General features: G+C 44.7%; 2 long non-coding RNA genes across 2 annotated transcripts in view; both read left to right on the top strand.

The window, feature by feature from the left end:
• LOC149338777 (uncharacterized) overlaps positions 1-12,151 on the top strand; it is a 33,943-nt gene extending 21,792 nt beyond the window's left edge. Inside the window, exons 5-7 of the long non-coding RNA XR_016283758.1 lie at positions 7,801-7,988; positions 10,893-10,996; positions 12,008-12,151. This is a non-coding gene — a long non-coding RNA (uncharacterized LOC149338777). The remainder of the gene's footprint in view (positions 1-7,800; positions 7,989-10,892; positions 10,997-12,007) is intronic.
• A 5,509-nt stretch (positions 12,152-17,660) lies between these two features.
• On the top strand, positions 17,661-22,028 carry LOC149338776 (uncharacterized). Its single transcript, XR_016283757.1, has 3 exons — positions 17,661-17,752; positions 17,976-18,077; positions 21,842-22,028. It is a non-coding gene; the product is annotated as an uncharacterized LOC149338776 (long non-coding RNA).
• The last annotated feature ends 3,365 nt before the right edge of the window (positions 22,029-25,393 follow it).

The raw sequence follows: 25,393 nt of genomic DNA, 5'->3' as shown, positions 1-25,393 counted from the left end.
ATCCTTCCATTTTACTAGGAGACTTTAATTTTCCCAATGTTGTATGGTCTGATGTGCGTTCCTATTGTAATCCTTTTTCTAGTGAAGCTGACAAATTTTTGAATTTGTGCAGTGATTTCAACTTGTCGCAGCTTGTAATGCAGGCAACTCGAATTACGTCTGCTACTTCTAACATCTTAGATTTAGTGCTCACCACTTCACCTGATCTTTTCCAGCCCATATCGTATCTACAAGGGTTAAGTGATCACTTACTGCTTCATTTTTCTTTAACCTACACCGTGCCTCACCAGAGCAACTACAAGAAATATATCCGGGACTACAAAAATGCTGATTTTGATGCCGTTAACCGTGAACTGTCTGTTTTTTTAGACGATTACTTACCCAGCTTTCATGACCGCTCCGTGGACGCCAACTGGAATTTGTTTGCAGAAAAAGTTTCATCGCTCATCGATAAATATGTTCCGCGCATAGTTATCGCATCTAACCGGCAATCACCATGGTTCAGTCAAACGTTGAAAAGGCTCAGTAACAAGAAAAAACGTATCTTTCGAAAGGCAAAACTAACAGGTTCTCAAGATCGTTGGAATGCTTATCAGGCCCCAGCTACCGAATACAAAAAAGCACTCAAGCTCGCCAAGGATTCATTTTTCAATACTACATTACCATCTCTTTTAATTAGTAACCCTAGGCAATTCTGGAACATCGTTAACAAAAGAGACGATACTGCTATCGCTCTTAAGGACTCAGCCGACGCACTTATCCGGCCTGATGAGTGCGCGAATGTTCTAAACTCTGTTTTTGTCTCTGCTTTTTCAAAAAATGTTTGTTCTGTACCACACACATATCCCGATGCTGACTTTTTGCCAATGGACCCTATTATCTTTGATATTGCTGGCGTGGAAAAAATGATAGAAAAACAAAAAATTTCTTAATCATGTGGCGTTGATAACATCAATTCAAAGTTTCTGATCAGGACTAAAGTATACAGCGCTATAATTCTTTCTCATCTTTTCCAGCAATCTCTTGACACAGCCTGCATTCCTGGCGACTGGAAGGTCGGGAAGGTGATTCCCTTGCACAAGTCTGGAGATAAACATTCACCGCTTAATTATAGACCCATTTCTCTAACGAGCATTTCATGCAAAATCATGGAGCATGTAATTTACTCTCACCTGGCATCATTCCTACAGTCAAATGCCTTTTTTACAGATTATCAGCATGGATTTCGTAAGTCATTTTCGTGTGAAACACAACTCTTATCGTTTACGCATGATCTGAATTCCATCCTTGATTCGGGTTCCATTGTCGATTGTATAGTCCTAGATTTTTCCAAAGCCTTTGACAAGGTTTCACATCAACTGCTTTTTTTCAAACTAAGCAAACTTAACCTTGATACTAACATTCTTGCATGGTTGCATTCTTTTCTTACTGATCGTTCACAATTTGTCACGGTAAATAACACTTGCTCCTTCACTTCGCCAGTTGAATCAGGCGTACCACAAGGCTCTGTGTTGGGGCCTTTGCTTTTCCTAATATATATCAACGACTTGCCTATTAGCATATGTTCATCAATTAACCTTTTTGCAGATGACTGTGTCATATACCGCGAAATTAACAGTGACGCTGATGTAACTCTTCTTCAGTCCGATATCGATCATGTTCTTGACTGGGCTAACACCTGGTGCATGCAACTAAACCCTAAGAAATGCAAGCACATGCGTGTTTGTAAATGTAAATTGGTTTTTGAGGAAAGGAAATGGCGCAGTAACTGTCTCACATATCTCGGCGGACACCTGAACCGCGCCTTAAGGGAAGGGAGGAAGGTGGGAGTGAAAGAAGAAAGAGATAAAGAGGTGCCGTAGTGGAGGTCTCCGCAATAATTCCGACCACCTGGGGATCTTTAACGTGCACTGACATCGCACAGCACACGGGCGCCTCTTGCGTTTCGCCTCCATCGAAACGCGGCCGCCGCGGTCGGGTTCGAACCCGGGTACTCCGGCTCGGTAGACGAGCGCCTTACCACTGAGCCACCGCGGCGGGTCGCACATGCGTGTTTCTCGTTGTAATACTTCACTGCCCACGTATCATCTTAATAACAGCAGCATCGAATCTGTGTCTTGTTACAAATATCTAGGCGTATTTATTTCTTCTAATCTTTCTTGGAACACGCATGTAGATTATATAACTAACAACGCTAATCGCATGCTTGGCTACTTACGCCGAAATTTTCATCTTGCTCATAGTTCTGTAAAATTACTTCTTTATAAATCGTTAGTTCGTACTAAACTGGAATATGCTGCATCTGTTTGGGACCCCAGTCAAGAGACGCTCATCTATCAACTGGAATCCGTCCAGAACCGGGCGGCTCGTTTCATTCTTTCAAATTATCATCGCAACTCCAGCGTCACGACTATGAAAACAAGCTTGTCACTATCCCTGCTGTCACAACGTAGGAAAATATACCGTCTTTGCCTGTTCCATAAAATTTATTACGATAATCCCATTCTTAAGAATAAAATGATGTTACCACCCTTTTACATTTCACGTCGCATTGACCATCGCCATAAGGTTGGTATTCCTTCATGCCAAACCAACCATTATCACAATTCATCCCAAGTACGTCAGTAAGCTGGAATCACCTTCCCGGATCTATCGTCGAAATTTCTGATAATTCTATGTTTAAATCTGCTTTATACAACCTGTTGCTGTCATAAACTCGAGAATCCTTAACACTGTCATCTTTTTTTTTTTTCTTTTTACGGCTGTTCCACTTCTTTTATATGCGCGCATGTTACTGCCTTCTGAACGTGATTTCTCTTGTCGTTTGTTTTTATTGTATGCTGTTGCTTTTTGTTGTTGTTTTCATTCTGCGATATGCGCTGCTAATTTTTTACTTGTTTTGACGTAACCTGTTTATTCGTTTTTTTTTTCTGTGAGCTTCATTTATGTCTAATTATTAGGTGTATTTACAGCTGTATTTTTTGTTTCACTTTCGTGTGTAATCCACTCCCCTCTGTAATGCCCTCTGGCCCTGAGGGTAATGAAATAAATAAATAAATAAATCTTATAGAATAGACAAAGGCGGGATATATTTCTACATTCCGACAGTAGTGGGAGTGGTAAGCTTGCTTTCATGGCACTGAGACTAGAGTTACGGTGATAATTCGAGAGAATGAAACGGGCCGCACGGTTCTGTATAGATTCGAGTTGGTATATTAGTGTCTCTTGATAGGGGTCCCAGATAGATGCAGCTTATTCTAGTTTACTACGAACCAGCGACTTGTAGAGAAGCAGTTTTACGGAGCTAGAAGAAAGATTTAAGTTACGGCGTATGTAGCCCAGCATGCGGTTAGCGTTATTGCTTACATGGTCTGTGTGTACATTCCAAGAAAGATTATGGGAATTGAAGACACCTAAATACTTATAAAAAGGCACAGACTCAAGCCTGCAATTATTGAGACGATATGAAGGCAATGTGGTGTTACGACGAGAAACCAGAATGTACTTGCACTTTTTTATGTTTAGTTCAATGTTCCATTTGTTAGTCCATTCAAGAGCATGATCAATATCCGATTGAAGAAGAGCTATATCAGAGTCACTGTTAATTTCGCGTTATATTCAAATTCAAATTCTTTATTTCTGCCTTGTAAAGATACAGACAGCGGAGGCACAGAAAAAGCTGAGAGACAGCTTGACTAAGCCGCAGCCCCCTTTCGCTTGGCAGCAGCTTGACAGCAAGGCTTTTAATACAAAAGGCAGTTGCAAGCGTGATAACAAGTATACAATAATGAGCAGGTACAAGAGAAAACGAAAGAACATTATACAATATTGACACAATATTCACATTGGGTAGACACAGGTAATGGCAGCAAAGAAAAAAAAAGAGAAAGAAGAAAAAAAAAGAACAAGACAAAAAATCCTACATGCTAGCATACAAAGCACGCTTACAAAGACCTGTTTGACGAATTGAAAAGGTCAAAATTATTATATATATACGCGTTTAGCAGGGACGGAAGAGTGAACCGCAGGCGTTCTCTACCCGAGTTTAACCGTGGGGTCGGGACTATCCATGTCTCCGCATACCTTGTTGTGTAGCTTGCATCTCGGGTATGTAAATCAGCAAGTTTACGTATGTGGTTTACATTTCTACGTGTTTCGAGTTTAAACCGGACACTCAAGCGATATTTATACAAGTTGTGCATTTTTAGCACACCACTTTGTAGAAAGAGATCTTTGCTTGGCGAGTCCCAGGGGACATTGTGAACATGACGAAGAAACTTTTTCTGAAAAATGTAGATACGCTGAAGACAGCTAACCGTAGCTGTGCCCCACACTAGATGGCAGTAGTTTAAATAGGAGTAGAAAAGTGAATTATAGAGGAGTAACTTTACTGTTTTTGGAATGACGTATCTGAGCCGACTTATGACTCCGGTTATTTGAGCCAGTTTCGTGACAATATGGTCTGTGTGGTGTTCCCAAGACATGCTGGAAGAAAAAACTACTCCAAGGCATTTAAATTGTTCAACTATGTCTATACGTCGCGAGTTTAGTTTAATCTCGATGGGGGAAGGAAGTACTTTTTTTTAGGACGAAATATGACAGCTTTTGTTTTCTTCTCATTTATACGCATGTATCTGGATTCGGACCACTTTTGTAATTCACTCAAGGTGTCATTGCATTCCCGAACAAGGAGATCAAGATCATTTCCAGTAAAAAAGATGCTAGTGTCGTCAGCGTAGATAATAAATTTAGCGGCGGAGTTAATGTTGGAGATATCATTTAGGTACATATTAAAAAGTAATGGTCCCAATATACTACCCTGGGGAACGCCAGAAGTAACAAGTTTTAGTTCAGATGTCACATTGTCTATGCTTACAGCCTGTTTTCTATGCGAAAGATATGATTTGAGGATCATTTGAGCCAGTCCACGAATACCACACCGCTCCATGTTTTTCAGGAGCACACTGTGGTTTACTAAATCGAATGCCTTCGAGAAGTCCACGAAGACACCAATAACAAAGGCCTTATTTTCAAACTGTGTTAGTATATATTCCTTTTGTTCGAGTAGTGCTAACTCGGCAGATTTATTTTTACAAAACCCAAATTGATTAGGTGACAAAAGGTCATGTTTATCAATAAAATCAGACAACCGTGTATACAGAACTTTTTCAAAGGCTTTTGAGAAAATTGGGAGTATCGATACTGGTCTATAATTTCCTAAATCATTGCGGTCTGCTTTCTTATACAAAACCGTTACTTTGGCTATTTGCATTTTTTTAGGAAATGTGCCTGTAGTAAAGCATAAGTTAAATATATCTGCAAGAACAGGGGCAATAACTCTTATAACATGCTTGACAGACCTCACTTGAATGCCGTCAATGTCACAGCTATGGCTGTCATTTAGGCTTTGTACGACTGATATAACCTCCTCTGTCGTAACTGGGTTCAGAAATATTGTGTCCCTATTGTAAGAGCTAAAATAGGTGTTGAAATCACTTGACGGGGTGTTATGGGCAAGGGTGGTAAAAAAGTTGTTGAAGGCATCTGCCAACTCTCTGCCGGATACATCTTTATTATCAAGCTTTAAAGCCCGCGGTGCAGCCTGTGGTTGCTCACACCTCAGTGAGAAATTCAACCTTGACCACAACAGATCGTGGCGACCATTTTTAATTTCAAGAAATGTCGCGAAGTATTCCGCACGAGCGAGACGTAGCTTTTCTGTTAATCTATTTCAGTATTTCTTAAAAATGCTTAGGTCATCTGTTGAACGTGTGTTTAAAAAGATTTTGTACAGTTTGTCTTTCGTTTTAATTTCTTGGCGCAACTCAGAAGATATCCAAGGTTTGCGAGTTTTACGCTTTATTTCACGCACTTTTATGACGCACTCATCAGCACTCATCAGCAAAAAGATTTATTGTTGAACATAGATTGTCAGGTAATTTATTGAAATGTATAAGAAAAAGCAGAGGCCCTAGAACAGAGCCTTGTGGCACTCCAGATCCAACTGGAGAAGTGAATGAAGAAGCATTATTAGCGGTGACAAATTGTGAACGATTAGTGAGAAACGAATGCAGCCACCTAAAAACGTTAGGGTCGAGGTTAAGTTTACTAAGTTTAAAAAAAAAGCAGTTGATGAGAGACCTTGCCAAATGCCTTTGAGAAATCGAGGAATATGCAGTCGACAACGGAACCCCTGTCGAGGAATGAGTTTAGATCATGCGTGAAGGTTAAAAGCTGTGTTTCGCAAGAAAACCACTTCCGAAATCCATGTTGACTGTCAGTAAAAAAGGCATTAGAATCAAGGAACGATGCAAGGTGAGAGTAAATAACATGCTCCATAATTTTACACGGAATGCTGGTAAGTGAGATGGATCGATGATTATGCGGGAAATGTTGATCACCAGATTTTTGCAAGGGAATCACCTTCCCCACTTTCCAGTCATCAGGTATGCATGCTGTTTCAAGAGATTGCTGAAATAGGTTAGAGAGTATTATTGCGCTGTATATATTGCTTTTAATCAAGAACTTAGAACTAATGTTGTCAACACCACATGATGAAGAAACCTTTTGTTTTTCGCTTATTTTTTCCACTCCAGCAGGATCAAAGATAATAGAATCCATCGGTAAAAAGTCAGCACTGTTATATGCAGGGGTTACCGAACACTGATTTTTGGAAAAAGCTGAAACGAATACACTGTTTAGAACATTTGCACATTCATTAGGATGAATTAGTTGGTCACTGGAGTCTTTAAGGCTGATGGATGAATTGTCTTTTTTGTTAACTACGCTCCAAAATTGCCTAGGGTTATTTATCGAAAGGGAAGGTAATGTGTCATTGAAAAACAAATCTTTGGCATCCTTCAGTGCACTTTTATATTCAAGGGCCGCGGCCTCATAAGCAGTCCAACGTTCTTGGGCACCGGTTAGTTCCTAAGAACGTTGGATTGCGGTCGCCGATTTTTTCGGAAGAGATGAGCTGCTGGAGACGGCGATGTTCCGAGGCTGTTGTTCGCTTGATGAGCTCAGAAGCCAACGTGTCAAACGGGGCCAAGGCGGGCGGAGTTATGAGGAGGTCGCGCACTTCGGCGCTAATCTCAGGTGGTAGCGACGCAGCGACGTGATGAAACTTCTGCGCCTGGCTAGTGACGCGGCCAATAGTGCGCTGGCTGTTAACCCGAGCGAGCCCGAGCTGAGGATCAGAGGCTGAGAACAGGGGAAGCCGAAGGGATAGCGCAGGGACTGCGCTGGAGGGTCTGTCACCAGGCATGGCGGAGGCGTTGTCGTCGGCGTCGGCCATGGTGGGAGTGGGTGTTCCAGCGGACGTCCGGAGTCACCAGTTTGTTGCACCCGAAAAGTATTAGGCCGGCACGATGAAGGAAATGATGGATTTACTGGCAGGAGTGCTAAGATGTAAGATTGCGTGCAGCCGAACGGTGCATCTCGCCGGCACGACAGTCGAGCTCCATTCGGGGGAACTTCGGCGTCATCGTCTTCGGTGGCTGGTGCTGCTCCTGCTGCGTAAGGCCGCTGCTGCTGCTACACTCTGTTCGTATGAGCATGGTGGTTCTTGTGCCTATTTATTTCTTTGGGAGTAACTTTACACTGCTGCCATCTGGCCCAGGACATATTTTTAAAATCCTTCCTTTATTTTTATTCATCGTGACATTTTTCATACAGAAAATGAGCTGAAATCTTCAGGATAGTTCGTGCTTGGCAGTGACTGCCGCTGCTCTTAAACCTTATCTCCACCTATCTCTTGACGCGGTAAAAGAATCCGCATAATGTCTTCTCTTCTTCCAGGCCTCTGCAGTGATTGCAGCTCTGCTTTCTCGAGAGGCCTGAATGCAGCGCTCAAGTGCGATTGGACAACGGCTGCCAGGTGGTTGATGAAGATGGATTACTACCAAGCTTTCAACGCTTATAACAGCGTCCCTGCAGGCGACATCCTGCAGTCAACGGGATATTTCAACCTGAGGCTGCAACCGAAGGTACTTTTTCGCTACTTTCCGCGCTCTAGCGTAGCCGTGCGAATCCGAGGCTTAAACTCATCTCGCATCAATCGCAAACTTCCTTCTCCCAGGGTACATGGAAAAGGTGAAAGGGAGAGTGCATCTGGCATCCTTCTTGCTTCCTAGCCTCGGGCGTATAGCAAATTGTTTCCACATGAAGAACTTAGAACTCCTGGCTTACAAATAGTACGGAGTGAAAAAATGGCCGGTTTTTTTACCTTGACCTGACAAAGATGCAAAATGGGGCAAGATGTCACTGGCATGGCACCTCCGAAATGCGTGTGGACACATTTAGGAACAGCCAGCTTCCTTACGAGGCGTCTTGATCAGTATACCTGTGCTGTGTTTCAGACCACTGCGGATACGTCAGCCTGTCAGTTCCAGGGTGCAACGGCTCGCCTATTTCCCTCCAAGTTACATCCCACAACAGCTTTGGCCGCAACGAAAGCTGGAGAGCGAGCCGCGCGATTGATATCCGCGTAGTAGTCTCATAGATATCAATCGCTTCCTCTGCTCTCTTGTTCCCCTACTCGTTAAGGTATAGTTGTAATCTCGGTACTGCCGTCATGCAGAACTTCACTACAGGTTGCTGGTTGTTGTGGTCAAGGCGACTGTTTCTTTCCACTCGGTTTTCTCAGATAAAGTGACCAAAGTTACGTTACACCAAGGTTACATACGCGGTTACCAAGGTTACCAAGCTTACATACGCGGAGGCAAACTGGAAGCTATGAAGGCGTAATTTCGATGAACGTTGACGCCAAATTGCGCTGATGTCTGAATAACCTTGCGTGGAAAGAAATCAGGCACGCAAAATGATATTGCCAATTTGACTTTTGGTTCCTCCGTGTTTTACGGTTGCTCCGGTATACCTCCGGTGAGCGTCAATTTTCGTTTGTTGTCGAGCCATGAACGCTTAAACTGCCGAAAAGTTGATCATTTGGTTATATAATGCCCCAAAGTGACAGGAATGAGGGAAAAGAAGTATGACTGATACCTTGAAATTAATGTGCAGTCAAGATGGGAATATACGAGGGTCCGAATCAAGTTCCATAATTATGATCCCCGCATACTAAAGAAAATTTGATTTTACTGAAATTCCTCCCCTCCACCGCTCCCCGCTGGATTACCATCACGTCTGAAAGAGATATCTCACATGGCCAAGTGGGCAACGACAATTAGGTCTGGCCAAGAGGCTGTTCGAGGCATACCTGGGTGAAGTGGACAGCCGTTGCTGAAAAAAGCCCCTGGCGCTGACTGTCGCTCGGTTGCAGCTTTGAGATTTTCTAGACGTGTCGGCATTAGTATGCGGGGATTCGATCGCAAATCTTCAGTTGGGCTACGAGAGACGACGTAGGGGAAAGAACGGAATTAATCTCAGCCAGGTAGGCTTCACAAACACGTCTCCCACATCGCGAGGCAAAAGGGTGTCTTTCACATTTCCGCTCCCGTCCAGATTCGTACCCAAGGCCTCGTGGTTCAACCTAAAAGAGGCAAATTTTCTTAGAAGTGCTTTTGGGAAAGCATGCAGCGTGACAGGGAAGTTAAAAGACAAGCAGATGGACGGAAAGTGTTTGTGCCCTCCATCTGTCTTCTGTCACCGCTGTTATAGGCTTTCCCCAAATAGCACAATCAACCAACCCGGGTAGTAGAAAATTTGACTAAACTGCGTTAAAGTCTCTCTGGCGATGCAGGCGAAAACGCGAGCGCGTGTTAGCACTTTTCCGAATTGTAACGCAGCGTACGAAACTTTTAGCCATTTGCAAGTTTATTCTTGCATTGCCCCTGATGGTACCTGCGTTATGGTACCTCTTCTTTAAAGACGGCCCTCCAACCGAGAGCGTCGGGCCATTTTCATGACGTCGCGGGCAATCTACTGGAGCTCTAGTTTGGGATTGGTGGTCCATCTACATTACTAGGGGAGGCAGACGACGACACGAGGACGAACAGAAATGGCGTCCAGGACTGTCTTGTCCGCCTTCCCGATGTCCAGAAATTCTTGAGAAACGAATTCTTCAACTGCATATTGTCTATGAGCAAATATGTTTTATATTTTGCAATATTTAACTACGACAATCAATATATCCTCACATGTCCCCTCAGCAGGCCGGCATTATTTTGTTCCTAGCATATCTGCTATGCTAACCTGTCTAACCAGAGAGGTTGGTGACACAATAATACAGGTCTCCTATCTTCAAAAACACTCCTCGTTGGTATTCTAAGACAGCGTTTAACTGCTTAATGCTACCGATGAGCAAACTTTAAAGGAAGGATTTCGGTACGCATCGGGAAAATAGATCATTGCTTTAAAAATTCCACAACATTAAGTTACAATAATCCAATGTTGCCTCACAATTAAAATTGCACATGAAAGCTGTACTCGTGTCCAGCTTATGTGTTCGGCCTCCTGTTTCCGCATCGGCTTTCCAGGTATGCGGATAATCTGTTAATTTCTGCTTAATTCCCTTATTCACAAAGCCCCTGCGATGTAGTGCTACCAGGTTCAACGATATGTAAAAAAACGTCAAGAAATTCAGTCGACACCAATGCGGGGGATTTTCAGCTTCATTATCAACCTATATTCGACTATAGGCGGCTAATTTTGAGGCATTTTCATAGTACCGCCAATTCTGCTGGGAAACAAAGACGAAACAGTGGCTGAAAGTCAACCCTGTGATTCTAAAAACGGAGAAATCAGTTGAAAACCGAGACTTTAAGCGGCAAGAAACCGTTCACATTTGACTGCCGCTTCATTTTCTCGTGACAGCAGCCCCTTTACACAACTACGACAGAGCACGGTATAGAGTTTGGTGCTGTTTGAAATATTTCTGAGTAGAGCTGAACGGTGACTGAAATTATGATTGAATGTGTCTCATTGTTTATTAGGTCGTCCGCTTGGAGGACGCCAGTGCCGATGTCCAGGCAATACTTCACAAAGTGGATAGATAGCGTTTCAACGTCTTCAAACTGGCCGATGCTATCGGAAACAGGTGTGTATACGCCAGGAGCTATGCGGCCCTCCATTTACATGTCTTAGATGCGACGTGCTCCGCGTTTTGGTTGTGCTCTGCCCGTTCGGTCGTTCACTTGCCTTCGTGCGCGCTTTCTGCCTTCAACACTGTTCTCGCAGGCGATGGGCGGATGGATATGCATAGATTTTATTCCCAGCCCTTCGAATCTGGGTGACGGCTAGCGCCACCTTGCTCAGTAACTTTTACCTGTCCCATTTCTGTGAAACTAAATTCAGTGTAATTGAGCGGCTGCAGGAAATAGAAAACCATTAAATTTTACATGGAGGAAAGAGAAACGCTAGAGGCCCTTACAGAACACATTTGTGAATCATGAAGTAAACGCGGTGCCATGCCATCAGTTGGCCACCAATGAAGGAGCCGAGAGCCACTAGTGTGTACATTGCTAAGCAACGCCCGAGCAGGCACCAAGCAGCTCTTACAGCAGCTACTGCAGGAAAACCTCGCCGTAACAAAGCCCAGAAGTGAAGCATATTACAGGTGCCCTTACTATGACAACATCGTTGTTGTTTCATATAAATAGTAATTATTTTTGAAAAGTGTGCGATTTCAGCCACTTTTTTGTGCAACGCCACTCTGATCGCTGGGGTCTCTTCTATGCTTTCCAGCATCCTTGTATAAGGGCCTCTGCCTACGGCGCGACGCCGCCTTTTGGGTGGCCCCCATGAAGGCGTAATCCCGCGCTGTTATCAGCAGAGTAGACCGTGATGCCTATTTATAACCGTGACAGAAATTTCACTTTCCTACCATCTTGCCTCGAGAATATCTCTCAAACCTCTCGACTACGGTCAAAACTGAAACCATGTTGACTGAAATCATGTTTACTACGGTTCCATTGCAGTAATAATGTCAACTTATTCATGATGTGTTGTATTTGGCATCAACTGACTGCCGCTGCGCCTGGATCACTACTCGAGTGGGCTCTAGACTTGGCAGCAGATAGAATCCGCATGGTGTCTTCTCTTCCTGCAGGCCTCTGCTGTGGACGGGACTGGCCCTGTTAGAGAAACGTGATCTGAACACAACACTGAAGTGCGATTCGACGGCAGCCGCGAGGTGGCTGACGATGTTGGAGCAAAATTACCACTCATCGAACGCTTACCATAACAGCATCCACGCAGCTGATGTCATGCAGTCAACAGGATATCTCATCCTGAAGATGAGATCGATGGTACTCTTTCGCCGCTTTTCAGCCGCTTTTCAGCCGCTAGCGTTGCGGTATCTAACTGCGTCGCAAATCCACCTCACCTCATTCACAAACTCCCTTCTCCCAGGGACCAGTATAAGTAAACAGTGCATAGTGCACCCTTCTTGTTTCCTAGCCTCGGGCGCCGAGCGCTCTGGTTTCCACAAAAAGTACATCTACCCACTGGCTTACAAATAATGTGCCGTGAACAGCTGCCTGCTTTTATACCAAGACATAACCTGATCAGGATGCAATGTGGTACAAGATGTCACTAGCACGGCGCTTTCGAAAGGCGCTGACGAAACGCGCAGTGCCCTCACAGCCTACTGTGAGGGCACTGTTGTGGAGCAGATGACGACATTATTGGCACCAAACCAACCATAGCCACACAAAATCTTGCCTGTGTCAGCTTTTTAACAGATGTAATGTTAGAGGTAGTCAGAAAGCTTATAACATTTAATCTGCTTATTTTTCGTGCGAAAATGACCAATGGGGCAAAAGAGAGCACTTTAGTCAAAGCATGCGGAAACCGCATGGCCCGATGCGGCATTCTCTCGTGGCTTTGGTGCCAGCGACTGCGGCTGTTGGAACTGTCAGTTAAGCTCATGCAGTGAAGCCTAGCACCCTACGATGATCGGAACTGTGACGTAAGTACTTGAGCTTCGCCTAAAGTATTCCTTGTTATGGCGCGTCCAGTGCGTACCAATAACGCCGACGGGCGTCCCTTACCGCTTCCGTTGAGGCAACTAAATTTTCGAGATTTGAGCCATGCGAAGATCGATGTGCTTGCGCAACTCCTTATGCGTTCCCCACAAACCTCTCTTCGCGGCTGTGTAGGATATAGTTCTAATCTCGGTACTGCCGACACGGAGAACTTCACTGCAGATTGCCGGTAACTGCCCACAACAGGACTGTTTCCTTCAAAACTGTCATGTGAGAAAGAAGGGCCAAAGTGAAATATGAACAAAACAAAACTGAGGGACATTCTAGTGGGTCCATTTATCCGTATGGCGGAGTTTCAGCAAAGCATATCAGCATAAAATTACACCCCGCACGCTTGGTTGATCAGCCACTCTGTCAGCTCGTTTGAAAACGCCCTGGTACTCTTGTCATACTGGTGAATTTATTTTGAGAGGGAGAAAGAGAGGAAGCCACAGATAAATGCCAGGCCGCCATATACCTGCTGCCCGTCCACAGCAGCCTTCACGTGGAAAGGGTTCCTGTGGCTGATAGGGACAGCGACGTCGTGGCAGAGCCACTCTGTGGCTGCAACGCGACGCTCGACAAAGGGGACATTTTCTCTAGGCGCACTGGGGATGTCAGGGCTTCCAATATCAATTCGATAGGCAATGCCATAGCATTAGTCCCGCACCCAAATTATCAGCATTAATGTTCGAGAGCAACTTTGAGGCGTCCGTCTGTGGGGTCACAAATAGAGGCGAGGCAAAAGGTTTAAATTGAGTACGTTCTCCTACAGTCCTCCAATTCTTCAATAAACATACGACGACCGTCGACTATCTGCTACGCCGTAAGGCAAAGTGAAAAATTAAAATTCGCTTTGAGTATAGGATAGGGTGCAGTAAGGTCGACAACCCAACAACGCTGTCAGGGAAGCAATGACGGAGATAGTGAAATGACTGTGAGAGAGAGGTGCCATTGAGGACGGCGGCGCACACGGGCGCCTTTCATCGAAACACGCCCGGAATTTTATCCTCATAGTCCCAAGCAGTAGCCAAGTGGCAGGATGCACCGCAGAAGATTGGGGATAGTAATGACGTGCGCACAAATACTACTCCTGCAGCTTGCCTCTTCTAGGCTGATGTTCGCTGAGAAGCAGCTCCTGCTTGGTTTCACCTGATGTGTTTGTGCACATCATAACTTGAAATAATTAATAGCGTAGAAAGTAGAAAAAAATAACAGCGTCGTTAGGAGCAAAAACGTCGGAGCATCTTCGGTGCCGATGAGTTTATGCCAATGTTCCCTGGACGCGGTCCGCACACGCTGCCGAGGGGAAGTGCCCTGCACAAATGTGAAACTCCAGAGCCTCAGATATGCGGCATTTCGAACAGGAGACTGGTGCCGTCCGCAGGCACTCCGTGAATTCGCTGCACAGTGCTTGTTTTGCGCCAAGTACACCAGCCTAGCAGACGACGCTCGCTGCAACAGTAGTAGGATTTGGGCGCCTGTCTTTGGACGCCTGTCTAATTACACCAGAAAGTTGATATGATGCGCTGCTCTAGCATTCGTAAAAGCGTCTCATGAGCCGCCCTACTGCCACCCCCTTTTTTTCAGTTTATTTGATGGTTCTACCCACTGACTTTCAAAATTAAAGACAGTCTAATCCAAAATTTTTAGCGTGTAAGTACCTTCACGTAACTGAAAATGCGGTCAAGTTCACACCGAGGATATTTTTTAGCTCTATCGTCTGGGGTAGCAAGGTAAAGAAAGAAAAAGGCTGTCAATGGAAAGGGCGGTCACTACACTGTCTCGTCCGCAGCTTAAACCTTTACTCACAAATTATGACACGATGGCAGTACCCGGAGCCAGCCGTAGTTGACTGCGAAAATTCTAGATGCCGGCGGCAGCCGATGCCGCATTTTAAGCGGTCACAGACTGCTAAAGGATTGCTGCGTGCAGCCTTCCAGAACGTATACTTATTCAGAGTCTGGGAAGGTACGAAATATGCTTATAGATCCCAGTCTTGGCAAACACAGAGACGAACATCGGTGCAATAAAATGCCTCATCCGCAGGATGATAACCGTGGATAAAAAATAACAAATTCGTTATTTTTGTTGTTACAATTTCACTAGGTCAAAGATATATGCATAGCACATTTAGTTAGAAGAAATGATCTGATTAAAGCGTGATATAGGTTTTATCGCGAATAAACAACAGAAGACGTGACCGCCTTGCTGCACTTTTACAGCATGGAGAGGCACGAGACGACAAAGAAGGTGGAGATGTATAGTCTTTGTCAAAAGTTTAGAGCCCAGGGGGTTCACTTCCAAGCTTTATATTGGGAATCCAGGAGCATTCATGGATGTCCTACCTATTGCGGGAGGCAGTACCAGAAATCTTCTCATGTCCAGGAAATTTGCAGCGCTGGAGATTCATTAAGAACGACACAGTGTGGCTCAAAAGAAAGCCCCCAGGGCTCCAAACTTTTGACAAATACTCTACCTCATATCCTTAAAAAATAAACAGAAAACGGCTGTGCCTCCTGAAGCCGCGAAGCTAAGGTGGTTAGCTTTTCTCGTGTCGTAAATTGTTTTATTATTTTACTGTGCTTCGTATTCTGTACTGATGACTCTTGCACAAGTTTTTGCTTATGAATATCACCTTTATTAAATGAAAGATTGCAAGTTGTAACCAAGTGCTATTCTACTCATTTTCTTTTCCTTTTTTTGCGCGAATCTTTATACTAATGAGCCGGAACTGGTGCATTGCTGAGCAGCGCATCGCGTCATTTCAGGCTAGCCCAGACACGCAAGGGCGGGCCACTTGATATGTCTCAGGTCGACCTGTCTTCATTGTTGCGTGTAAAAAGTAGAGTATTCTTCCCTCTACAAACGAACATTTTATTGCAGTGATGAATTGTGTTGCTTGGACATGTGTTATCCTACTTTGTTCGCCACATTTTTCATATATGAAATACTCGAAGAAAACTGAAGGTGCATGCTATTTTGGTTTTGGTTTCATATTTTCGGTATTTTCATGCTAACACTTTTATCGAACCTTCAGCCAAAGAGGCACATGGCTGCGGCCATGACACTAATGTTTGGAGCCGTTTTGACGAAATCGATGACCATGCTGCACATTCCACTTCCAACGTTTGAGGCGCTGAACATGGGGCTCGCTCTTCATTCTTGCTTTTCCTCTTGCATGCAGACAATTCTTTCAGATCTTCGCGTTGTCGTTTCCTAACCTCTTTTCACATTCTCAACTGCCTATGACGCATCTTCCAAGCATTCCGTAATCCTTTCACTCGCTTCACCCCTCCCTTTCTCCTTTATGTCTCATACAGTCGTCTTTTCCCCTGGCCGAGCCTCTGATCTTGGGCCGAGCCTCGTTCTTGGAACAGCGCTGGCCTACCGCCATACTAGGAGTTATTTTTTTTTATTTGTCATCTTACGTATACCGACCTTCTCTAGCCTTAAAGGTGCACTGAAGAGGATTCTGAACTGGTCTTTTTGCCGCGGGAACTCGATCTACACGTTCCTAGCATTCTTAGAAACTGCGAATTATTGCCCTGTGTGGCCGATTTCCCAAATTAAATCTAATTAACGTCCGGCTCCCGCCTTTATTTTTTGAATTCTCTCCGTACGGTGGGCGGAGTCGACCAACGCGTGAAGTGCCTTTCAGCCAGCTCCGCGGAGGCTTTGCTTTCGCTTTATTTTGTTTTTAGGTTTCCGTGAATAAATAGTTTCATTAGCAGATAATATAGCTGCAAAATAAGCCCACAGAAATAAAAATACGCGCGGACTATTTGCTACTACGGACTACTACGTATTACTGCGCCGATGGCAGAGCGGCAAGCCGCCACGGGACTGGGTGAAAGGTGCTCCATGCGTTGGTCGACTCCGCCCACCGTACGCGGGGCAATTCGAAAAAAAAGGCGGGAGCCGTACTTTAATTCGATTTAATTACGGAAATCGGCCACACAGGGCAATAAATCTACGTTTCTAAGAAAGCTCGGAACGTGTAGATGGAGTTCCCGCGGCAAAAAGACGAGTTCAGATTCCTCTTCAGTGCACCTTTAACCTCTTTTCTCCTCGCGCCCAGCTACGAGGAGTGCCGCACGTCCATTCTTCAAAGATTTTCCTCTATCCCTTTTTCAGCTGTTCTTTCTCTTGCTACGAGAAATTCTCCGAAAAATACAATCAACCTGTCCCATCGTCGTCTCCTCCTCTCCTCGACACTGGCCGAACGAGTATTGCTTTTATCCAGTAAGGCGGCGAAGAGCCACACAACCAGCGCGCCGAGGAAGTATTAACGCTCAAGCCGACGCCGTTTGCTGTCTCCGCATTCGTAAATCCACATCTGATACGTTTTGACAACTGTGACGTAATTCTGTACCCTGGTCTCCAACATTCTGTTTGTGAGTACCATCGTACTTTTTGTCTTGAAATGTGTTCGGTAATGAACATGGTTCTTGACGTAATTTCTTTGCGGCCGCGGTGGCTCAGTGGTTAAGGCGCTCGGCTGCTGACCCGAAAGATGTGGATTCGATCCCGGCCGCGGCGGTCGAATTTCGATAGAGGCGAAATTCTAGAGGCCCTTGTACTGTGCGATGTCAGTGCACGTTAAAAAACCCTAGGTGGTCGAAATTTCAGGAGCTTTTCTCTACGGCGTCCCTAATAGCCTCAGTCGCTTTGGGACGTTAAACCCTAATAAACCAATAAACTAGCTTTCACTCAGCGCTGAAATTTTTTTCCTCCGGCAGGAAAAGAGAAAGCGACAAAGCAGTGGGACGACTTCTGTATCCCAGCTCTTATTGCGAAATGTCTAGCGCAGAGGAATGCACAGAACGGTGAGAACTTTATTTTTCGTATTTGGTGAAATTAATTTACCGAACGCTGACTGCATTTTCAGTCAGTGTGGTGCAGTGCTGCGTGGCCTTACCCATGTTGCGTTCATGACGACATTGGTCGTCTATCATTTGTGCAAGAAGCGCTTATTCTTCTGCTGCAGCAGTCCTGTCGAAGTATATGTAATATTTACGTGCTGAGTCTCTTTTTCTTGTCCACTTGCAGGGGTGCCAGTATATGCGCAATCAGTGACGTCCACAGGGAGGAGATGCTATCACTTGTGTGAATACACTGCTTGAGTAAAAAGCCAGGAAACCAACTCGCAATGTATTTATTTGTTTATTTATTCATTCATTTGTTTATTTATTTATTTATTTATTTATTTATTTATTTCCTATACCCTCATGGCCCACATGGCATTATTGAGGGGAGTGGTACATAGATATCAAATGAAACTGTTACAAAATGATATGCATGATTGCAAAAAGAAAACTTGCTGCAAGAAAATACGTGCTTCGAAAAAGCGAAACAATACAATAATTACGAATACCAACACCAAAATGAATAACCTCCCAAAAGCAGTCCAAAAACGTTGCAAGTAAGCACAAAGATATGTACTAGAACGTCACCATTCGTAGTAACATTGAACGAGCAACTGGGTACGATGGCAGAAGGCTATAAATAAAACAAAGTGCGCACAAAAAAAGGAACACAACTAAATACACAATATTCTAAACAAAGTGAACCAATTGAGGCTATGGTAAATCATAATGTAATGACAACATTGTCCTGAACTCATCAACGTCCTTTGCAGTTACAATATGTGGTGGTAGGTGGTTCCATTCCGACGATGTTTTTGGAATAAAGGAATTAATGCGGGATGTTGTCCGGCAACGAGGAACGCCAACTTTCCGTAAGTGATCGATGCGGGATGAAACATATGTTGGCGTTGCCATCAATGCATCTTTAAGAGTAGAGTTCATGTTGTAAATTTTAAAAAGAGACACAGACGTAACACTTTTCTGCACAGAGCAAGAGGGGTTAACGATAAACTATTCTTGATTTCTGTGACACGGGAAGCGCGATCATAGTTGCACACAATAAAACGCGCTGCTGCAATCTGCACAGCTTCTATGGCTTAAATAAATGTGTTAGGGAAAGGGTCCCATACAGAGTTAGCGTATTCTAATTTTGAGCGCACAGGTGACTTATTCAGAACAAGCTTGACAGGGGCTGGTGCTAAGTAAAAATTGTGTTTAAGGGATCCCAGCATGCGGTTAGCGGCAGCTATGATCAAGCTGACGTGTGCTTTCCAAGTCAGATCTGATGTTAGAATGACACCGAGATATTTATAAGATTCCACGGGTGTTAGCAAGGAAGTAGAAATAGTGTAGGCAACTGGACATGAATTTTCGCGACGGCAAAAACGCATTACTTTGCATTTAGTCGTATTAAGTGTCATTTAAGCGTTTGCCTGAAGTAATTCAACTTCATTCATATTTTTTATTTCGCGGTAAACTACACAAACGTCCGCAAAGAGTCCTACTGAAGATGTTACATTCTTAGGCAGGTCATTAATATATACAAGGAACAGCAAAGGACCTACGACTGAACCTTGTGGGGCGCCGGCGGTCACAGGAGTGGATGACGAATTAAGCCCATTATTGTGTACATACTGGAATCGGTTAGACAAAAAGCACTCAACCCATTTTAGTACGTTATAGTCAATATTAAGTTTACTTAGTTTGTAAAGAAGTAAGTTGTGCGACATTGTGTCAGATGCTTTGCGAAAGTCTAAACAAATACAGTCAGCCTCGTTGCCATGATCAAGTATGAAGTTAATATTGCTCGCAAGACTTAGTGTGTTTCGCAAGAGAAGTATCTTCTAAAACCATGTTGTGCACAGTGGAAGAAAAAAGATGACTAAAGAAAGTTCGCTAGGTGAGGCAGGATAACGTGCTCTACAGGGTCTGTTCTGAAAGTAGTAGGACTGGTTTTTTCCTGGGCGAACGGACGGACGAAAGGTGGTGTGCGCGTGCAGGATCGTTGTAGGGGGATATTGGGAATGCTGGGGAAAATCGGCAGTCAGCTCTCGGCCGTTGAAGAGAGGAGGTCGCTTTCACTGTGAACCCCTGTCGAAACGTCTCGTCACGCAGAATCGTCGAGTGTTTACTGGATCAGCGATACGCGATCCAATTTTGAGTAAATCTTGGTAAAACGGGCAAAGAGACTCACAACATGATTAAGGAGGCCTACAGTGACGCTTCCATGGGTAGATCAGGTGTTTTTTGAGTGGCACAAGCTTTTCCGAGAAGGTGAGGAAAGAGTGGAGGAATACGACCGCTCCAGACGCCCTTCGACCAGCAAGACCAACGAAAATGTGCAGTGAGTCAAACATTTACTTAACAGTGATCGTAGAATGAGTATCAGAATGATTGCTGATGACTTGAGCATTCCTCAAACCCAAGTTTTTGAGATCGTGACAGAAAACTTACCCATGAGGAAAGCGTGCGCGAAGTTGGTGCCGGTAGTGTTGTCAGAGGAGGAAAAGGCCAACCGGTAGGTTCTTGTTCATCATGTGAATGAGGACCCCGATTTTTTGCCCAACACAAGGCGGCAACGCTGCCTCAGCCCCCCTACAGCCTCGACTTGGCCCTGCCAGACTTTTTTCTATTCCTGAGAATAAAATCGACGCTCGAGGGGAAACATCACGGATCGGTAGAGGTGGTTCAACAGGCCGTGACGAGGGAGCTAAACAGCATTCCGGTCCAGGCGTTCCTGAAGGCGTACGAAAACTGTAAAATTCATTGGCTGCAGCGTGTAGGTGCGGAAGGGTGCTACCTTGAAAAATTGTAATCGTTTGTACCATTCTCTTGAATAAATTTTGTTTAAAAAATTGAGTCCTACTACTCTCAGAACAGACCATGCATATCTTGCAAGGAATCCTGGTCAATGATATTGGTCAATAGTTGAGTGAAAGGGCTTTGTCGCCTGATTTATGGAGTGGAACCACCTTACAAAATTTCAAGTCATCTGGGATTTCATCGTCTTGTAGGGATTGCTGCAAAAATTTTGACAGGATTATAGCAGAATATACTTTAATGCTTTCCAGAATTTTACTACTGATATTATCTGGACCGCAAGAAGAGGATAGTTTCATGTGATCTATCATACTTATGATGTCTTCAAAATCAAAATGAATGGGATCCATTGGGAATGTGATCTGACCATCATAATCCGGTAGAGATGTGGTAGAGAGGAGATAAAATGCCTTAGCAAAAGTTTCATTAAGTACTCTAGCACTGTCGCTAAGAGAGATAGGATTTGATTGTGCATCGAGAAGAGATACTGATGACTGGTCTGGACCGTTGACAACGTTCCAGAACGTTTTTGGATCAGTTAGTAAAAGTGATGGAAGTGTAACGTTAAAATATCGCTCCTTGGCTATTTTAACGCATTTTTGTAGTCTTCAACCACACCTCTGAGAGACGCAGTCTTACAGACGTAATTCAGAGACGTAATCTTGACAGCTAAGCTAAAATATACTAAATTGTACTAAACACCCAGTCTTCTTTTGTGGTTTCATTATGTATTTCAGTGTGTGACATGGCAAATTAGGATTATGAATTAGCGATAACGTGGAAGAGTGGAAGGCAAATTTGGGAAATTTGATTCGATTGTGCATCGAGAACAGATACTGATGACTGGTCTGAACCGTTGACAACGTTCCAGAACTTTTTTGGATCAGTTAGTAAAAGTGATGGAAGTGTAGCGTTAAAATATAGCTCCTTGGCTATTTTAACCACAAAAGGAGACACCCAGTCTCCTTTTGTGGCTTTAATATATATTTCAGTGTGTGACATGGCAAATTAGGATTAGGAATTAGCGATCCGGTGGAAGGCAAATTTGGGAAATTTGATTCAACATTTTCCAATTATTGTGGTGTAGCTATGAAGCACAATTTATAAAAGTGTCTTGCGAGTACCTTCTCACAAACTGTGCGCCAGAAAGTTCACTGTTGTTTTAGTTCTTGCCTTTTTCCTGTGATGGTCGCACTTTCATTAATGATCACATTGTTCCTTTCTTTGCAGCTTCAATGTACAGCGCGGTCATCGTGCAAGAACTTGACGAGGAACTTGTTTCAAGGCAGTGCAAAAGTTCTCTTAGAATGCGAGGGCAACGATTAGTGCCGCTATGACTCATCAGTTCAGTGGCTCTAGCCACAGGGCATCTCACGATATACTGTCCCTGTAGATACAATAAATTTTCTTCCTTGAATCGTTCATTCATTATATTTTTGCATGCCCGCTGGCTGCTTAGATTTAAAACATTAGATATACAAGTTCCGGCTCATGGAAAACAAGCAAAATAAGTCTGCATTGTTGTTGGCCAGTCCACAAGTATGAGAAGGCTGCTTGCAGTCTTGCATGAAAGCTTAGCTTGTAGCCAAAAAGACATTGCGAAAGACATTGAAAGGGGTCTGGAATAAAAGTTGGAGGACCCCCCATCGCATACACTTTCCAACCGGCCTTGTAAATGATAACACTCCTCCAAGTGATATTAGCAGTGCATTGGGATCAATCTTGAGCCAGTGAAGAATGACTGGCACATGGCCCTAGTCTTGGCGCGAACGCAGGGCAATTATTCGCAGTCTGGCTCAACATTGGCATACTCCCGCCGCAAACGTCGGCGGTTATTTCTTAACAGGCATAATACGGTCATAGGGCCGGTGCGAAAGGTAGGTCATTATTAATAGACCGGCTAAACATGGGCCCAGTCAATGCGTGAGCGTCGGGCTACTATGCATATATTGGATCTGCATGCACATAATCTTGGCGCGAACGTCAGGCCGTTGTTGACAGACTGGCTAAATATGGGCCCAGTCAATGCGCGAGCGTCGGGCTACTATGCATATATTGGATCTGCATGCACATAATCTTGGCGCGAACGTCAGGCCGTTGTTGACAGACTGGCTGAACATAGGCGCAGCCCGGGCGTGGATGATGGGCCGCTGCCTATCACTAGTAGTACTAGTAGAAGACGTTTATTCGGCCAAAATTTACAGGCCGAGCATATCGACCGCCTGGGCGACCAGAAGTCGCTGTTCTTCCTCCCCTTCAGCGCCAAGCCGCCTATCACTATACTCCGTTTCATACATAGCTGCCAACGCTGCCAAAGGTACGAAAGTAGTCCGCTGCAAAAAACAAGCAAAATGTATCCGTCCGCCTCGCGTCGTGGCTGAGTGGTACGAAGCGCGCGCCTTTCTGTTCATTTTAGAAAGGGCCTAGGGTCGACTCCCGGCTCGGGTGGTTTTTTTATTATTTTCTTTACTTTTCTTAAAAGATTCATTAGGTAGAAACTCGAAACTGTCAAACTCTAATACCTACTTTGAAAAACACAGCGCTGTTTACTTGTCTCGAAGGGAAAAGGCAGTGTAGTGTATTGGCGACGGACGTGATTGCGAAGTGCTTTTCTCGGGTACTGAACGACTTTTTAGCATGCGGCACACAATGAATCATTGTGTGGTGATAGAATTCAGTGTGGCGTCGATTATTCGGAGCAGCCTCGGCTAGCGGCAACCTTGTATTGATCGGTGTACTCGGCGGCTTTAAAGTGAGGATCGTCTGACTCGGTTCTCCTCTTTGAGCTGTTGTCACAAGGAAAATTACATACATACGATGTAACTTGAGTCGGGTGGCGTTGACTGCAAAGCTGTCATATTTAACACTGCGAGAGCTAGATATGGTCACCTGGCTAGGTCGTTTTTGCGGTGATCTTATTTCAGTAGCGAGACCTTCCTTCTTGAACCTCGCAACTGTTCGAGGGCTCACCCCGGTCATCTCGCCCACAGTTTCGAGAACTTCGCGCACAGTCTTCTCCGGGAAGCGCTTCCTTACGCTAGAGTAAACGTTGACAATAACCTGCTTGGAGTCTTTCGAAAATTTCGGAGACTTCAGCTTGGAGAACAGGCGAGCAGGAGATGTTTTTGAAGCCGCAGTGAGCGAAGAAAACAAGCGAGTAGGCGATAGCGGTGCCATTTTCTCCATACTCGGAAACCGAAAGACGAACGCGGAAGACATCACCGGCCGGCCTAGCTGCGAAAACCTGATACAGGAGGAGCCGAAAAAAAACCAGAAAACTAAGGCACTCTGTTTTGAAGAACATTAAAGAAAAAGCAATAAAGCACCATTATTAGTATGCTGCAATATTAACCAAAAATAACTTTAATTTTGAGTTCATTACTCTTGTCACTTTCGACGCACTACATTACGATGCGGACGAGGAGCGCGAACAGGCGCCGTAGCCTTGGCTGCGTTGACAGCTATGTATGAAACGGAGTATAGGCTGGCCGAGCATACGCCCAATCTGAATGGCATACGCCCTGCCTGAATGAAGGGACATTGTCTGAAAAACTCTCTGATCCCAAAATGTCGACGTAGGACACACATTCATGGCAATTTTCGCCACTACTTTGCCGCTCTCGGGCCATTGTTTTTGTGCTGCTGGGGTCGGAATTTGTGCTCGAACGCCCCTCACCAAATGCAAAACTCAAACCTCTCACTCCTTTCACAGTGGTCCCACACGCGAAACTGAGGAGATACGGGTACTCGTACTCTACATCCACAAACACAGACGGCCAGACACTACATTGGCCAAACTCCATAAGGTGGGGGGCCAGGTGGGCCGCATGGTCCACCGGGTTTCCAATAAACGCGGATGGTTAAGAAGTAAAGATGCCTTGCGGTTGGCGATTGCCTTCGTGACCAGTCTAATTCTCTATTCGACTCCTTGTCCCCGCCCACTGTAACAAGAGGAGGGCATCCTTGAGGTCATCCTTCGCAAAGCTTCAAAAAGGCGGCTTATGGCCCTTGGGGTGGTGAATGCTTTCCGACAGCTCCTGAAGTCGCACCTTAGAAACCGGTAAACGCACTTGTCGCAAACAGAGTCTGGTCGCCGCCTTCTTGCTCGACTCCATATCCAACACACCACTTCCATGGAATGCAAGTTTCACATCCCAGAACTGTAGAGCCGCCCTCCATGTGCGTCCTCTTCCAGCCAACATGTCACACCAAGATCATAATGGTCGGCGCCTGACATGAGCGGAAGCCCAAGCCCGACATTGTGGCAACAAAACAGCTGTATACTACGTGGATGCCTTCAGCCCTCACCACGCGGGTAGGCACAAGGCTGCGGTAGTTCACAACAACAACACCGTTAACTGCCTCACCTTCACAGTCTGCAGTGCAAAATACGCAGCAGAGGTCCCAAATGCTCTCGTCGCTTCGTATTCTGACACAAAATACATGATCACCGACTCAATAGGGGCCTGTCGGAACGTCTAACAAGGCTGCACGCCCTTCCTAGCCTATCCAATCTCCCAAAATTGCACACGGGATACCAGTATTAGTAGAATAGCAGGCTTTCAAAGCCTGTAAACTTTGACATAAACTTATGCCTTGGAAATGATAGGCTAGAACTTGACGTGAGGCTGTGACGCAGCGATCAGAGATTATTTATATCTGATTTTCCGATTAAAACAGTCAGTTGTAAGTCAGCGCGTGTTCGTGCCTCTCTTTTTCTGGTCCTTCGTTTTAGTTGAGCTGTTTCGATGCTTAAAGATCTAACACCAACTCGCCCACTAT

The sequence above is a fragment of the Amblyomma mixtum genome, chromosome 6 (assembly GCF_055824585.1).
Source record: "Amblyomma mixtum isolate Tamu chromosome 6, ASM5582458v1, whole genome shotgun sequence".
Taxonomy (NCBI): domain Eukaryota; kingdom Metazoa; phylum Arthropoda; class Arachnida; order Ixodida; family Ixodidae; genus Amblyomma; species Amblyomma mixtum.
This window is presented reverse-complemented; position numbering and strand designations above follow the sequence as displayed.